Here is a 7966-nt window from a genome sequence, read left to right on the forward strand (position 1 = left end):
AGGAAGGTGTGCTTGAGAGAAATTTTGCTAGACAGACAGAGAGATTAATTACCAGACCATCAGACATTACTTAACAGAGAGAGAAGGCTCTTCCCTTCCTGTTTATCATGGTACGTTCTGGCATGTATACTGTTTTTGTCTGTCTAATGTAACTTTTTTTATGAAGCTAGGTGGTTGAGCTATCAATGAACCCTGACGCAGAGAACCACTGGAAGCTTTTCATTAGATCAGTACCCTTTGACCTGTCCATCCTGGGTGGTCTTATCACATGCTAACATCTCACTCCCCCTTCCTCCCCTTTCATCACCACTGGCATAGCTCCCACTGACCTTCCACCCATGTCATGGTACACTCCCCACAGAAGTGTGTTTTCCCTGGCTACTTGGATGTAGTTGTTGTTCAGTTCAGGTCTCTCACATTCATGAATCAGTGCAAATGTCATTCTTTGTGTGTGTCAAAACATTAAAAAAAATTTAAATTACAACCACTTTGGAGAGAATCCTATTTCAGCTGGTAGATGATCAAAGTATAGCTTGCAACTGACTCTAAAGTGTAGGAGTGATTCTGTTACACCCTCTGGGTGCATAAATGGAATAGGAGCACCCTCTGGAGACACAGATGTCTTCCTATTCCTATAATGGGGGCACTTACGTGTCCAGAAGGGGTAATAGAACTCAGGGGGAAGTCAGAGTTGATCATCCATTAGGTGAAATAAAATTCTATCCTTTTTGTCCCATGGCCTGAAAATTGCAAACCAATAAAGGATGTGGTACCCATTGCTTATGTGAAGCCTGGAGAAATCACTGATCTCCTCATCTTCATTACTAGGGAGAATTGTTTGGACTGAGCAGATCTCTGTCAGGTTTCTTTAGTCTTCAGTATGAGTAGAGCCAATTTCTAGAGTAACTGAAGCTGATAGGGATTACATCAGATTTCCCAAATACTCTGGGCCCTGCCTATTGGCATGCTTCCAGAGTAAATCCAACACTTGCCATCTCCTTGTCTCCTCTGGTATTGAGGACTCTGCATTCAGCTATGTGTGTATCATTAACACCAGGGATCCAGATTTTCTATTTTCCATGGAAAATTGCAGTTTCCCCTTTAAAGGAGAAAAAACACGGGAAACTATGGCTTTACCTTTGCAGGCTGGCAAAGTTCCAGCCTGCGAGGGGTCTGCTTGGGGCTGGATGGAGCGGAAAGAAGCTGATCGGATGCAAAGGGTGTCATGTGGCGGTGTGGACATGCACACATGCATGTGGCCAGCAATACACATAGACAGCATGGTGGAGAGCAGCTCCCCCAGCTGCCTGCAGTAAGTTGTGGGGTGGTGGTAGGCATAGGCAACATGTGGTGGGGCAGAGGGCCAGATTGAGGTGGTGGCACCAGCAGCTCGTGCCAAGCCCCCCAGTGAGGGAGGAAGTGGGGCAGGATTGGTGGCTGGGGCTTGGGGTGCAGCCCAACTGGGGAAATGCATGGTGCACGGTAGCCAGGGCCCAGGGCTAATGTGGGAATATGTGGCCGTGGGACCTGGCCAGGGAGTGGGACAGAGCCATGGACAGCTCATTCAGGGTGGGGACTGATGGAGGGACTGGCTCCGCACCACTGCACACGCATCAGGGGAGGGATTGGGCGCCGTAGGTGGTGTGTCAGGGGCCATAGGGGGGCAAGTGGTCCCCCAGATTTGTGAATTCACAGTGGGACACAGGGCTGCAGCCCAGCTAGACTAGTATGGGCAGGAGCCACCTCTGAGTTTCGCTGCCCTTCTCCACTTGCCCGCTAGGTCCCACCTGCTGGGCTGCGGAGGCAGCTCCTTCCTGCCCATGCCAGTCCAGCAAGGCTGCAGCCTCGTGTCCCGCTGTGGAAGCAGAAATCTTGGGGGAAGGGTACGTGCCCACACATCCCTCCCTGACACTTTGCCTATGCCGTCATCTACGGTTGGGCACCCCTCACTGCCCCACACACTGGGGGACTTGGGCCTGGGGGGCGGGGGGCAGCAGGTCAGGAGTAAGGGGCACTGGCAGGGCCAGAGGGCTATGAGTTTGGGGTGAGGGACATTGGAACGGCCAGGGGGTTGTGGGTCAGGAGTGAAGTAATGGCAATGGCAGGGGCAGGGCACTGGCATATCAGGTCTGCTCAGCACCACAAAGCAGTGAAGGGGACAGCTGCAGCTGGACCTGTGTCCCGGTGAGTGAAAAGGGCAGGGGGAGTTCTGATTTTCCATGGTAAAAAAATAAATCAAATGCCATACTATATAGTCATTTAGAATTTATTTTATTATAATGATTGAAGCACTGGTAGGCTTCCAAATTGCTTTAAAATTGTAAATATATCAATAAAACATTGTGTTCAAATGATACCTATATATAGTGGCATTTCATTTTAATTGCAGCAAAACTCGTTTTTAGGGGTTTTAATCAGAGAATTTGGGGGTTTTGTCAGAGAAGCTTGGATTTTTAAACAGAGAAAACCAGGATCCCTGATTATCAGTATAAATCCAGATATATTCATTGGTATTCATTTGGAATTTATTGTATAGAATGTCCTTGGTAAATGTATTATAGAGTTGGCTGTGCTTTATTTGACATACAGTACATTAACTGCCTTATAAAATATACATTATATGCATATTTGCTTTTTCAGTTCAAAGCTTAACAGAGTGTCTGGCTGTAGGTCTGTAAGCTACCCTTTGGGATTCATCTGGGATTCAACTACCTTCTGCAGCTGGGAAATGACAGGCATCTTCATTTCTCTGGTATGTCAATTAGCACATTTGTGGCCTAATTTTTTTTATTTTCTGATCTAAATTGTTAAGGGTGTGCATGTGCATGCTTGTGTGTCTGTGCGTGTGTGTAATGTTATTTGCCCATGGATTAGAAATTTGTCTTATTTACTTATTTTCCAGTGTTAATTTAATTTCCTCCATAGACATGTGTGCACAAGCACCCTGTCTCTCTCTGTCTCTCTTTCTAACACGCACACACACACACACACACACACACACACACATTCACGCATGAGAGAAAACTCTTTCATTCCAAAGCTTGTGAACGAGAGTCTGATCACAGTTACATCAGAGTTCATTCAGAAGTCAGTGGAGTTGCTCTGGATGGAGCGTGGTGCACATGAGTTCATAATTCCTCTGGGTGCGTTTACATGAGATGCTACTGCACAGTCATTGCTGTTTATTTATTTAATACATGTATTAGCAAGCATTAAATAAATGCACAGTAACTGCAGTTACTGCACACTAGCACTGGTGAACATCTTTTAGGTGACACTAATGAGCAGTAGCCTAATAATACTGCGCAATAGTATATTAACCTGTCTGTACTGTAATGTGCTACTGTGCACTATTTTTCAGCTACTGCCATACATTCAATTGTGCCACGCAAGCCCGGCACAAACATGTTTTACATGTGTTTTCCATTTTATGGTACCATAAATTGGCTGAGCATGTGGTATGTTGCTATTTATGGTGTGATTACAAATGTTATCATGCCATAAATGTAATATCTGCCAGGGGCCTAGGGAAAAACAACTAGATGAGTTTATGAAAACAGACGATTGATGCAGTTAGAGCTGTACAGATAACTGAGGGGTTACAAACAGACAAGGTAGCACAGAGAGATGCTGAAGAGATTATGAGGTAGATAAGAAACACTGTAGTATACTGTTTTTTCATAGCATCTGATGAAATTAGCTCAGTTTCATGAAAGCTTCTGGTCTATAACTATCTTATTTAGTCTATAAAGGTGCATATCTATCCTGCCTATAGACAAGAAGAACAGGTTCCTCCCAAAAAATCTGTCAGGACCCCTGAGATTTGAATCCAGATCTTTCACACCCACCTGCAGAAGCAGAAGAGGAGGAAGGGGGATCTGGATAACTATAGGCCAGTTAGCCTTACCTCTATGCTTAGAAAAACCTTTGAAAAAATTATTAAGGATTACATTTGTGGGAGTCCAGCAGGAAAAATAATGCTGAAGGGCAACCAGCACAGGTTCATAGCAGTTAGATCCTGCCTGTCTCATCTTGTTTCTTTTTATGACCAGGTCACAAAATGCTTAGATGTAGGGGACAAGGTAGATGTTATCTACCTGGATTTTAAGAAAGCCTTCGATAAAGTATCTCATCCTATTCTCATAAATAAACTAAGCGGCTATGAGATAGATGATTACACGGTCAGGTGGGTGGCAAATTGGCTTTTTGGACACATCCAGAGAGTGGTGGTGGATGGGTCAGCATTGACCTAGAAAGATGTGGGCAGTGGAGTTCCCAAAGATTTGTTCATTGGTCTGGTGCTGTTCAATGTCTTCATCAGTGACTTGGATGAAGGCATGGAGAGCACTTTGTCCAAATTCATGGATGACACCAAATTATGGGGTAAAATAAACACACTAGTGGGCAGGGAACAAATCCAGGCGGATCTGGACAGGTTGGAGAAGTGGACAGAGCAGAATAGGATGCAATTCAGCAAGGACAAATGCAAAGTGCTACACCTAGGGAGAAGGAATCACCAACACACAGGCTGGGGGATGACCATCTCAGCAGCACTGTAGTAGAAAGGGATCTCGGAGTCATAGTTGACTCCAAGATGAACATGAGTCGTCAATGTGATGAAGTGATCAGTAAAGCTAACTACACCTTATCATGCATTAGCAGGTGCATCACAAACAGGTCCAGGGAGGTGATATTTCCCCTCTATGCGGCATTGGTGAGGCCACAGCTGGAGTACTGCGTTCCATTTTGGGCACCGTATTTCAAGAGGGAAATGGATAACCTTGAGAGGGTCCAGAGAAGGGCCACTCATATGGTTAGGGGCCTGCAGATAAGGCCCTACGAGGAGAGATGGATGGATCTGAATTTCTTCAGCCTCCACAAGAGAGGGCTGAGAGGTGATCTTGTGGCCATCTACACATTCATCAGGGGGGATATCAAGGGATAGCAGATGCTCTGTTTACCAGGGCACCCCTTGGAGAAATAACAGCCACAAACTGATGGAGGGCAGATTCAGGTTAGATATCAGGAAGAACTTATTTATGGTAAGAGTTGCCACAATCTAGATTGGGTTTCCAACGGAGGTGGTGCTCTCCCCTACCTTGAGGGTCTTTAAGAGGAGACTGGACAAGCACCTGGCCATCTGACCCCAGTGCTGTTTCCTGCCTGGGGCAGGGGTCAGACTCGATCTGCCGAGGTCCCTTCCGACCCTAATATCTATGAATATATGAATCTATAAGCCAAAGCAGCAGCAGCACCGGGCAGTTGACCAAATAATACCCCCATCTCAACCTGGGACCTTCTTGCCAAAGTCTACAATATCACACATGACTACCACCTAGTGCAGCTCACCCCATCTCTTTTGGAGAATAGACATTTTTATGTAGAACTGTGCAAGAATCCGAGCCACTGGAGACAACAATGAAATGGCCTCTGACATGGTAGTGTGTTAGCACCAATCCTTTTTAATACACACACATCTCTCTCTCTCTCTCTCTCTCTATCTCAATGACCAACCCATATAGATAAATACGAGGAGCTTCATATATGCTGATGATCTATGCATCGCATTGCAAGAGAAGGACTTTACTACCATCGAGAACAGACTGACATGCATGCTGAGCAACCTCTCGGTTTACTACAGTAAGAACCAACTTCATGCCAGCCCATCCAAGATGCAGGTCACAGTTTTTCACCTACACCATAGAGAAACCAAGTGGAAATCAAACATCACCTGGGATGGAATCCCACTGACTAATCACCCAAACCCTGTGTACTTGGGAGTTACGTTGGACCAAATACTTAACTTCAAAGTACATATAGATGAGATGAAAGAGAAAGTCAGCACCCACAATACCATACTTCAAACGGTCACCTCAAAGTGGGAAGTAAACCCAGCTACATTATGAATCACTGCCAGGGGCCTGCTATTGCCTTGTGTTACTCCACTGCACAGTATGCATGTCCAGTATGTGAACAATCAGTTCATGCCAATAAAATAGACCTAGTTCTGAAATAACAGGATACTTAAAGCCAACACCAAAGGATAGCCTGTACTTACTGCCTGACATTGCACCACCTGATATCAGAAGAAAGTTAGCAAGCCACAAAGAAAGATTATGAAAGATGGAAGACCCCAGGCACCCACTCTATGGTCACAGAGAAGTAAATAAACAGCTTAAAATGCAAAAGAGTTTTGTGAACAGTTTTGCACTGAACCCCAGGAGGACCTTCCAGAGGGGTAGACTTAGATTGGCCAACATGGTGATGTCTGAATCACTTGTGCATGTAAACTGGAAGATCAAAAACAAACATGATCAAATGGGGCTACTGTAATGACATGATATATGCAGGTGCAGTGAAGTGCAGACTATGGAGTACATGCTCATTTGACAACTCCTCGGTGAGACCTGTACAAAGCAAGACCTTGCTGCAGCAATGGTAAGAGCCATTGCTTGTGCACAATTCTGAATAAAATGTAGTTTATGAGAAGGACACGAGAAGAAGAACCTGGGACTTCCCATGAGGATCCCAATGCAGCACCAGGTGACCTGAATGCATCAATAGGAGCCACAAGCCCCTGATGGGAGGGCTGTATAGTCTAGAGGAGGATACTGGTACATGGGCAGCTCAGTGTCTTCATATACACTGCTCTGGCTTTTGTGCCCTGGAGAGGTCACTTCAACTTCATTTTATATTTCAAGTGAGGATTATGTTCAGCGAGCTGTCGTCTCACTTAGCGTAATTCTATTGTTTCATGAGACAGACCGATGCCTGTTTGTTCAAGTGACAGTATTGTTGGATACTGCTCCCTTGGAACCTCCTGCTTGACTCTGGTAGCCTCAGCCTACTAGGCCTTCTGGGAGGAAGGGAAGCATGGGCAAGTATGCCTGATAAGAGCCAGCAGATGTGATGGTAGAAGAGGTGACAGCACCAGCTTTCAAACCCAAACCTGCATTTCCCTTTAGGGGAGGTGTAATGGCTTTCAATGGATTGGTCACAGCAGATGGCTCTGAAAAGTTCTGGTGAGAGTGACCATGGCGACAGCACTTTGGACATGGTCAGCTGAACTGGAGATGATCTGGCTTGATTTCAGCAGGCTTGTGCTACAAAAGACTGTAAATGTATAGACTTCTGATTTAAATTATTTCATTCAGTAAATGAGTGGACTGGACTGGGAATCAGTGTCTGGGGGATGTGAAGGCCTCCTGGGAGGACTTTGTGGTCTCTTTTTTGACTTTGGGTTCCCTGAAATGAATCAAGAGTGAGTAATAATGTTTTTTGGTCATGATCGAGGAACAGGATGTGAAATTCTGCTTGGAGACTTTGAGACAGCGTGTACCATAGAAAAGGTATATAACCTCGATGGGGCCTGGACTGAGGCCTGGAAGGGCTGTGCCCTCCTGTGGGTGGAACTATGAAGCCACGTGGCAAAGGAGTATAGTGAGCCCTAGCAGCATAACTTGTTTGGGGAGGAGGGACACATATTTTGTATGTGCGCCAAGTCCTTTGCTAATGCAACCGGGGGTGGTGGAGAACCTACAGGAAAAAGTTGTCAGGGAAAGAATGAGGAGAGTCCACAAGGGACCATACTCTTGGTAGAAGAGGTGGTAGGGGAAACCTTGCAGGAGAGCCTAGACCCACAGCAGGTTTACATTGAGGAGGCTGCAGGGATGGCTGACGTGTTGGAGGAGGAGAAAAAGGAAAGGACTTGGGATCCACAGGAGGAACCAGAGGGCTCTAGAAATGGGGGGGATGAAGTTGGAAACTGGACTGAAAACAGTGGCAGCATGAAGAGAAAGTCAGAGGACTAGCAAGTCCAAGAAAAGAGGGGACAATGCAGGGCAGAGGGAAAAGGAGGTTAGCAATGTATGTCATCTCATGGGATGATCCCTTGTTCTCTCTCTTGTGCCTGAAGAGCCCTGAGTCCTCAGACCAGGGATTTTAGTCAGGGAGGTCCCTGGAAGAA

This window comes from Alligator sinensis, unplaced genomic scaffold (assembly GCF_000455745.1).
Source record: "Alligator sinensis unplaced genomic scaffold, ASM45574v1 scaffold264_1, whole genome shotgun sequence".
NCBI classification, from domain to species: Eukaryota; Metazoa; Chordata; order Crocodylia; family Alligatoridae; genus Alligator; species Alligator sinensis.